Source organism: Liolophura sinensis, chromosome 2 (genome assembly GCF_032854445.1).
Source record: "Liolophura sinensis isolate JHLJ2023 chromosome 2, CUHK_Ljap_v2, whole genome shotgun sequence".
Taxonomy (NCBI): Eukaryota; Metazoa; Mollusca; class Polyplacophora; order Chitonida; family Chitonidae; genus Liolophura; species Liolophura sinensis.
In genome coordinates this window covers 17,074,471-17,083,637 of record NC_088296.1, presented here as the reverse complement: position 1 = coordinate 17,083,637, position 9,167 = coordinate 17,074,471, and positions in this window count along the sequence as shown.

Here is a 9,167-nt window from a genome sequence, read left to right as displayed (position 1 = left end):
TGGCTTTTCATTTGCACTATACAAGTTCTTGTCACTGAATCGGTTTATATGAAGATCATGAAGTGTTTGCAGTGTGACCATTTGGTTGTCTGTTTTGTTTTTTTTTCTTGTTTAAAGGCAAGGAAAACTCTAAAATGAAGTATGTTTCAGATGAAGGACCACCAAAAACTGTCCAAAAATTGTTTCATTTATTTTTTAGAAGTTTTCCAACTCAGTAAAATAGTTTAATAACAACTGATACTACGGTCGTCTGTAGTGAACTACAGGGTATTAGTGACGTAGTGAACTACAGGGTGTCAGTGACGTAGTGAACTACAGGGTGTCAGTGACATAGTGAAGTACAGGGTGTCAGTGACGTAGTGAACTACAGGGTGTCAGTGACATAGTGAAGTACAGGGTGTCAGTGACGTAGTGAACTACAGGGTGTCAGTGACATAGTGAACTACAGGGTGTCAGTGACGTAGTGAACTACAGGGTGTCAGTGACGTAGTGAACTACAGGGTATCAGTGACGTAGTGAACTACAGGGTGTCAGTGACGTAGTGAACTACAGGGTATCAGTGACGTAGTGAACTACAGGGTGTCAGTGACATAGTGAAGTACAGGGTGTCAGTGACGTAGTGAACTACAGGGTGTCAGTGACATAGTGAAGTACAGGGTGTCAGTGACGTAGTGAACTACAGGGTGTCAGTGACGTAGTGAACTACTGATCACTACAGGGTATCAGTGACATCGTGAACTGCAGGGTATCAGTGACGTCACATCCCTACTTTCTGCTTGAAATAGCTCGTTTTAAAGTCCATTCAATTAATGTGATCATGAAATATATATATATATATATATATATATATAAATTCTTATTGATGAAATCTAACAATGTAATTTCAGTGCCAAAAAACATGATTGTGACCTTACTGGTCAAAGTGTTGTCGGAAAAGACTAACATAGAATGCAAACTTTCAAATACATTTTACTAGGTTGAAAAAAGTGTAAAGAAATAAATCGAGCTATTTTTATGGACAGTATTTAACGGTCTTTCATATACACTATTTGTATGCTTCGCCTTAATGTTTTCTTTTCCTTTAAGTTCTGTCCAGACTTAAATATGTGCAGAGCTATATAGACAGATTTTAAGGTTAATGGATGGAGAAATCGGATCGTGATGGAACCTCTGTCGCTAGTCAATTACGTGAAAAACCCTGTGACTTAATGCTCCAGCCGAAATCATTGAGATTGGATTCGGGTAATTGGACTCACTGATAAGTCAAAATGGGCCTGTATTGTCTGCACCGCGAGTGTGACGCTCTTTGTCAATGAGCCAGTAAGGGCGCCAGTATACCAACACTCGCAATGTGGTTATGACCGCTTTAGTGGCCCAGTGGTTATAGCGTCTCGCCTTGAAGTTGGGACATCTGGGATCAAATCCGGGTGGGGTTATACCCAAGGCGTAAAATGGTTTTTGCTGCTGCCTCACTTGGCGCTCGAAGTGAGAGGTTAGAGCAAAGTAACAGGGCTGGTTGGAAGTAGAGGGGTAATGGTAACCATTTCACGGCGGATTACGCAATCTCTTCCATCCATAAGATCGTGGTATTAAGTGAGATGTTCTTGAGTACGATGGAGAACATGGTTGAAATCACCGATGTTTTCTTCGGAAAATATGTTTCGCACACCACTATCGTTTCATTTTATCTTAAAGAAGATATACCAGAGATCTGAGTTAAACAAACCGATCAGCGAAAATGCAGTCGAATTTTTGCTCTTGTCATAAAATAGACTACTATGTCACAAAATAACAGCGTCGTATGCGCGTTTTTTGTTCTAGGCTATAAATTACATGTAGACGCATTATAAAATTGTCAAAATTTGGAATAATTTTAACACTGTAGATAGTACAGGTATGAGTTTCATTATTTACTCAGTGGCAATAATTAGAGAAAATTGGATTTTGTAGGCGAATGTTTGTTTTGTTTTGTTTTTGGACAAAAATTTCGGGTGTAACCCCTCGAACATTTGGCTAAGACCTACAGCTTAAATCTGTCGCCAGGTAATATGATGACCTCCAGAACTGGTGCATGTGATCTGCAGCGAGATACACAATGTATAACCGCTGTCACATAAGTGAAATATTCATCATCGCTGCGTTAAAGAGAAGTTATGAGAATATATCACTGCATTTAATTGGTCGACTACGCTGCTTTGTATTTATTTATTCATTTGATTGGTGTTTTACGCGGTACTCAAGAATATTTCACTTGTACGACAGCGGCTAACATTGTGGTTGGAGGAAACCGAGCAGAGCCCGCTGAAAACCCACGACCATCCGCAGGTTGATGATAGACCTTCCCACTTACCTTTGTTTTGTATAACACCAATTCTTACAACGATTTGGTCGTGGAATTAGCCGTAACGTTTCACACTCGTGAAACAAAGAGATGCACTGGCCTTTATGGCTCAGTTGGTAGAGCGTCCGCTTTGGGTGCGATAGATCCAGGTTTAGTCCAGACCTAGGACGTTAAAGGAGGAAGCTGTGGCTTTCAGCATTAAGGGGAAGTAGACCTGTATCAGTGTAATGGCTCGGATGTGGGGGTTTACTTGCCTTCGGTCATCTCAGTGAAGCGGCTCTGGATAAAAGAGCGTTGAAAATTCATCCTACAACAGGGGGGCACATTACATGCGCTCTAAAGACTCCTTCGTCGCCGTATGACCGAAACATTTTTAAGTACGACGTTAAACCCCAAGCATTCAATCACTCACAAACAGATGTATATGCTGCCTCACTGACTTTCCATTTCAATGGGGCCGTCATGAGTTATCCAGAGGAACTGGGTACCTCTCCTTTAAGTATATGTGCAAATCGTAAACAAACCATTAAAATACGACTGTTGGAAGTCGTCACTGTGTTCTTGGAACAACATTGTAAGGTCTTCAGTAATTCACAAGTGCAATTCCTCCTTCGCATGAACGGTAAGAACAAAAATATTGCTGGAGTTCAGTATACATGTACCCATCTACAGCGAACAGGTGGTTACGTACAGCCATCTTCTTTTTATACGGTCGGCCCATATTTGGAAAAACACAAGGAAAGATTGGAGGTAGACGATTTACTTTATTTCAGAGGTCTGTACAGCGACTATTGGTGACAGTGCTTGGCGGTGATACTGTGCCTGAATGGGTGTGACGGAAAGTGTTACATTTACTGTTTTCTTGGTCAGGCAAGGAAACCAGGCTGTCTGGTGTAAACCATTCCACCAACTATAAGTACCTGACAGAACTCCCAGATTTAAGCCGCGGTCGAACTAGCGAGAGCTGAATTTAAGCGTGCGACCAATCGACGTGGGCCCGGTTAGTAAAGAAGAATGCTACAACGACCAGTGCCATCGGTACCCGGGGTGTGTGGATTGGGTGTGTTGCTGGGAGATGGCGGTGCGGTGAGGGTGGGGGAGGAGAATCAAAGTAGACAAGCATGGATTTTAGGAATCTTGATACACGCCCGGAAATTATATAAATACTATTTATATATTCATGTTATATTTAAATATAAAAACACCAAAGAAATTTCCCCAAATTTGGAGATTTAATTTGGAACAAATCCACAGAGATCAATCAATATGTCTTCGAATACCATCTGAAACATGCATGATTTTACTTTTAATTTTTTTTATTTCATGGATGCTTTATGCATTACTCAAGGGTTTTTCATTTGCACATTGGCGGTCAGTTTTAATTGTGCAGGGAACCAGAGTAAACCGTCGACCTTCAACAGGCTACTAACGAACTTTCTCACATGTGACATACAGATATTGACACTATTATGGTGGAAGACAAGTGAACTTCAGTGAACGTCAGACAACGCAAACAGCCAACCTGGCCGTCGTCGTCGACCGCTTATTGTCACCATGGTAACATGAGCTGTGTCTGTCCTTAGCAGGCCTTTTCCCCAGGATCACGAAGTGAACATAAACTTAAGTCAAACTTTCAAATCATTTTTGAAATTGTTATTTTTGATGTAACAAGGTCAATATATTTCTTGACAACGTAAATTTTGAGTAAGTTAGTGTACAACAAATTTCAGCTAAAATGACGGAAACGAAAATGCCAAATTTAATGATTGAAGTTTTGACTTACACCTAAGATGGCTTCGTGATTCCGGGGCAAGGTTCTTTGCGTAATAATCTCACCGAATTTGGTTTTAATATTTGCGCTTTATTATAACCTTTATTTTTCAGTTTACCAAAACAATCTCTTCGATAGTTCCAATAAAGGGACAAGCGACACAGATTTGAGCAGAAATTCAAGGGTCTCATTTTATTTATTTATTTGATTTCGCCGTACTCAAGAATATTTCACTTATACGACGGAGACCAGCATCATAGTGGGAGGAAACCGGGCACAGCCCTGGGGAAACCCACGACCATCCGCACGTTTCTGGCAGGCCTTCCCACATGCGGAGAGGAAGCTAGCATGAGCTGGACTTGAATTCAGAGGGACCGCATTGGTGAGAGGCTGCTTGGTCATTACGCTGCGCTAGCGCGCTAACTAACTGAGCCACGGAGGCCCCTGTTTCATTTTTACTTTTCCCTTGATTTGATCTAAGACACGTTGTTGACGCATACTATGTGTATTGATAGTAATCAATAACCAACGATCACTAAATCTTTTTGGCAATAAAAAAACTGTCCACAAAATTTACCAACAAACACCATACAGGCAGAACAAAATATCCGCTATTAAATCGAAAGTAGAGTGACTATTCAGCTGGTTACGTTGTTTATACATCTGAACGAATCAGCGAATTGCGAGATCGTGCTATTCGAATCTGAAAATGTGAATTTGTTTGTGACGTCACGTTTGTTGAAGGCCAGTTTTATGAGGAAAAAACACCACGATGTAAAATGTTAGGGGTGGCCATCTGAGTGGCGAAAGATCGGCTCATTCTACATTTGAGGATGTAGTTATGTGTGTTACGTTAATTAAGTTTCAGACTAACAAAGATAACGGTTTGGCGATAAGTTGATAATTGTGAGAGATCCTCAATGCTGTAAGATGAACACGTGCCAGGAGTGCATTTATTTCGCAGTAAACATCAACGATAGTATTTTGTTTTATAGGATTATAGCTTTGCGAAATGCCGAAACTTGAACGCCATTGGCATTCGCATTCAGTTTGGCACGAATTCCGTTGGCGTCTCCATGTTGGAGCATAAGTTTTTAATGATATTTTACCCCCTGGGTATAAAGCTTGCCTACAGGACGATTGGTAATTGAATAGGTGTCTCTCACGTAACGTTCCCTCGCCCCGTGGGGGACACGGTATGCCCCACGATCCAGAGGAGTCGAGTAGTTGTAACGCTGCCAAAAACCCAACACGCTGCAGCTCTCTAATAATTTAACGACCACGGGGCGAAAAGTTTTGATGGTCTGACTGCAATTCGGCGGGAATGTGATTAGCTTTGCAGCCGTCACGCCAACAATCCGACTTTAATTAACTCCAATGTGACAAGCTCTTGAATAATTAAAATCAAATGTACCTCTGGAGTGCCCTTAGTTTCACAGTAAATTAACTGTTATGTATAATGCAAAAAAAATGATGGCACTTCGAATGGTGGTGGTACGTACCCACTAAGCTGGCCAGTGTGCTGTCCAGTATATCCGAAAAGCATTATTCATTATGGCGTTTGGAAGCAAATAACAAACACATTTATAATTAGCTTCAGTATTTATTAAATGATTTTTCAAGACAAAAAAGCGCCCCCCCCCCCACCCCCTCCCAAAAGAAAACAAAAGGTAACTGTGTTCCTGACTGCAATCTGCCTCAAATCTCACAGTAAAATGTTAAAGCAACACGTAACTGCAACGTTTAAACGTTTCTTATTTCTCTTTTTTTTTTTTGGGGGGGGGGGGCTAAAATATGACTCTTTCTATTCTGAATGTATATTTCTGCTGTTAAATGACCAGCAAAGTTTGGACCAGAACGTTTTGACTATATATTTATTTATTTATTAGATTGGTGTTTTAGAATATTTCACTTATACGACGGCGGCCAGCACTACTATGGTGGGAGGAAACCGGGCAGAGCCCGAGGGATACCCACGACCATCCGCAGGTTACTAGCAGACCTTCTAACGGTTTTGACTATATAGCGCGTCATCCTAGTGAAATTGTGGGCACCGGTTAATATATATGTCTCCTTCTTCTTGTGTAACAAATTAGTGAGATCACCAGCCATATGTTTTCTTGGACACAATTTCAAGACAGGTTCTAAATTCATGAATCAGCGAACGGAAAGACAGGCAAATAATGATTACTGAAACTTGTTTTTATTCAAGTGTGTAAAGGTCTTTTTATAAAAGAGCGTTTCTCCTAAATTAGGTGCGATTTGTTGTTAAACTTTGAGGCAGAATCATCAAATTGACAAAAAAAAAATTTGATTCTTAAATTGAAACTAATTTTTTTTTTCATCGTCGGCTTAAAAATGTACCTGAAGACTACTGAAAAGGTTTAGTTTCAACAGCGGATAGTGCAGTATATTAGAGCACCTGTCACAGTTAAATAGCAATGTACGAGATGAGATGTTTTATGTCCAAGATGTACGATACAACCCACCGAGACAACGACTGTATAAGACTCGTATACAATGATTAACATGTCCTGATCAACATAAACCTGTGCAATAAACTCATATTAATATACAGTTAACATTCATGCACGATCGACTCGCCTATTTAAACTTACTGAGATTTATTTTTAAAAAGTTAACGATAATGTATACGATCATTTGAATTAATTTAACTCTTGGACTGTTTTCAACCTTTACAGATTTGGGCAGCTTATGCCACCTATTAGTATATGTCACAATCAAAACCTGATGTGGACTTGATTTCAGTTTCAGCAGATCTGGACAGTTGATGACATAAATGTAGTTATAATTACAGCCATTGGAATTTCATTGAATGGCGATGTAGCTATGGACACCTGGTGGTTGACAGGCGCGTGGAACAGATTTTAGTTGGATCCTAATGATTATCGCTCTAGTTCAGCACCAAGGAACGTCTCAACGCTATAGCTTCCTCTCCAGTCATACGTGGGGAGGTCTGTCATGACTACCTTAGACAAGTAATGACATGTTAATTGTATATGTGATGCAAAACGGATTCCGGTTAAATAATTATTTCAATATTTTTTTTTACAGTCGAATTTGTTTGTTAAGTTTTCGCGACGTAGGTGTTTACATGTACTTTAAAGGTATCTCCGTAAAAAGACCAGAATAATCTAGTTTTTTTCAATCAATCGATGAATATGCCAATCGATCTACCTATGCCATTATCAGTATATGATGTTTTAACATGTGTATGTCTATATATGTGTGCACTATACCTGTGGCAGCTTTCAGCATTAACACTCCAATTAAAAATTATGGGCCATTTTTTATGTCATTTCTGGCAAATCTCGGGCCTCTCGAGATTAGGAGATCCGACTGACATGTGACATCAGTCTTGTCACCTAAGGGAGTTAATTGTAAATGTACCATGGCAACTGGAAATAGGACGAATGGTCGGTTTGTATTTAAAAGAAACACGGACGGCTTAGTGCAATGAGGTCATCACAGAAGCCGCAACAAAGCCACCCAACAAAACCCTTACCCCACCCCCCACCTCCACCCCGACACACTCTTAAGAACTTAAGAACTGGAATAATGTCAAAATGTCCACTACGTAAGCCACGGAGAATATATTATTCCAATATCGCAGACAGCTTATTTTTTTTTAATGTCCATGGCCCGATGGTGCAAAGCTTTATTGAAGTCTAGAAGCACATATGACCATGGGTAGAAAGTTTTTAACTGCGTGGTGTTCATCTGTAGTTCTAATTTATTTATTTGATTGGTGTTTTACGCCATACTCAATAATATTTCACTTATACGACGGCGGACAGCATTATGGTGGGAGGAACCCGGGCAGAGTCTGGCGGAAACCCACGACCATCCGCATGTTGCTCAAAGATCTTCCCACTTATGGCCGGAGAGGAAGCCAGCATGAGCTGGACTTGAACTCACAGCGACCGCATTGATGAGAGACTCCTAGGTCATTACGCTGTGCTAGCGAGCTAACCAACTGAGCAACGGAGCCACGGAGCCACGGAGCCACGGAGCCCCTCTGTAATTCTAAAATATTACAAATTGATAAGTTTCACTGACACCTATACTCACACCAGTTTAGGCTTCCTTTAAGCGTAGGATAAGCACTGAGACAGGAAAAAATCTCCCACCTTTGGTAAGTTACTGACGAACTTTCCCACGTGTTACATGTGTACTACATAATATTGGTGAAGGTCAAGTGGTATTCAACGAACGTTTCACTGAGCTAACAGCTTATTGTCTCTAAGGCCTTATGAACAATGAATGCTACAGAATCTATAAGTTCCTTGTTCTTGACTGGGTTTGAACCCGTGCATCGTATGTCCTAAGCAACTTAAAAACAGACCTTTTAACTTCTTGGTGGCCATTTATCACTTATTGTCACCAAAACCCTATGAATAGTGAGTGCTGGGAAATTTACAAATTCTTTGTCCATGACCGGGTTTAAACCCACAAAGACCGCGTGTCCAAGCGATTAGAACGCAAGCGCTTTAACTACTCGACTACTACCCACATGCATTTATTTGACTGGTGTTTTACGCCGTACTCAAGAATATTTCACTTATACGACGGCGGCCAGCATTATGGTGGGAGGAAACCGGGCAGAGCCCGGGGGGAAACCCACGACCATCTGCAGGTTGCTGCAAGACCTTCCGACTTACGACCGGAGAGGAAGCCAGCATGAGCAGGACGAACTCACAGCGACCGCATTGATGAGAGGCTTCGAAATCATTACGCTGCGCTAGCCCACATGTATGACATGGCCAGCTTGCTAAGCTGGGGATAAACATGCAGGTCATGGAGGTTTTTAAGTAACTAGTGCAGTTTTCGTACATAAGCATCTAATACATTATGTTTTCTGCAAATATATATATTTATTTGATTGGTGTTTTACATCGTACTGAAGAATATTTCACTTGTTCGACGGCGGCCAGCATTATGGTGGGAGGAAACCGGGCAGGGCAAGGAATAAACAAGAAGAATCGTAACTTTGGTCGACACTTAAAGGCACTTTTATAGACCTACATATCATCC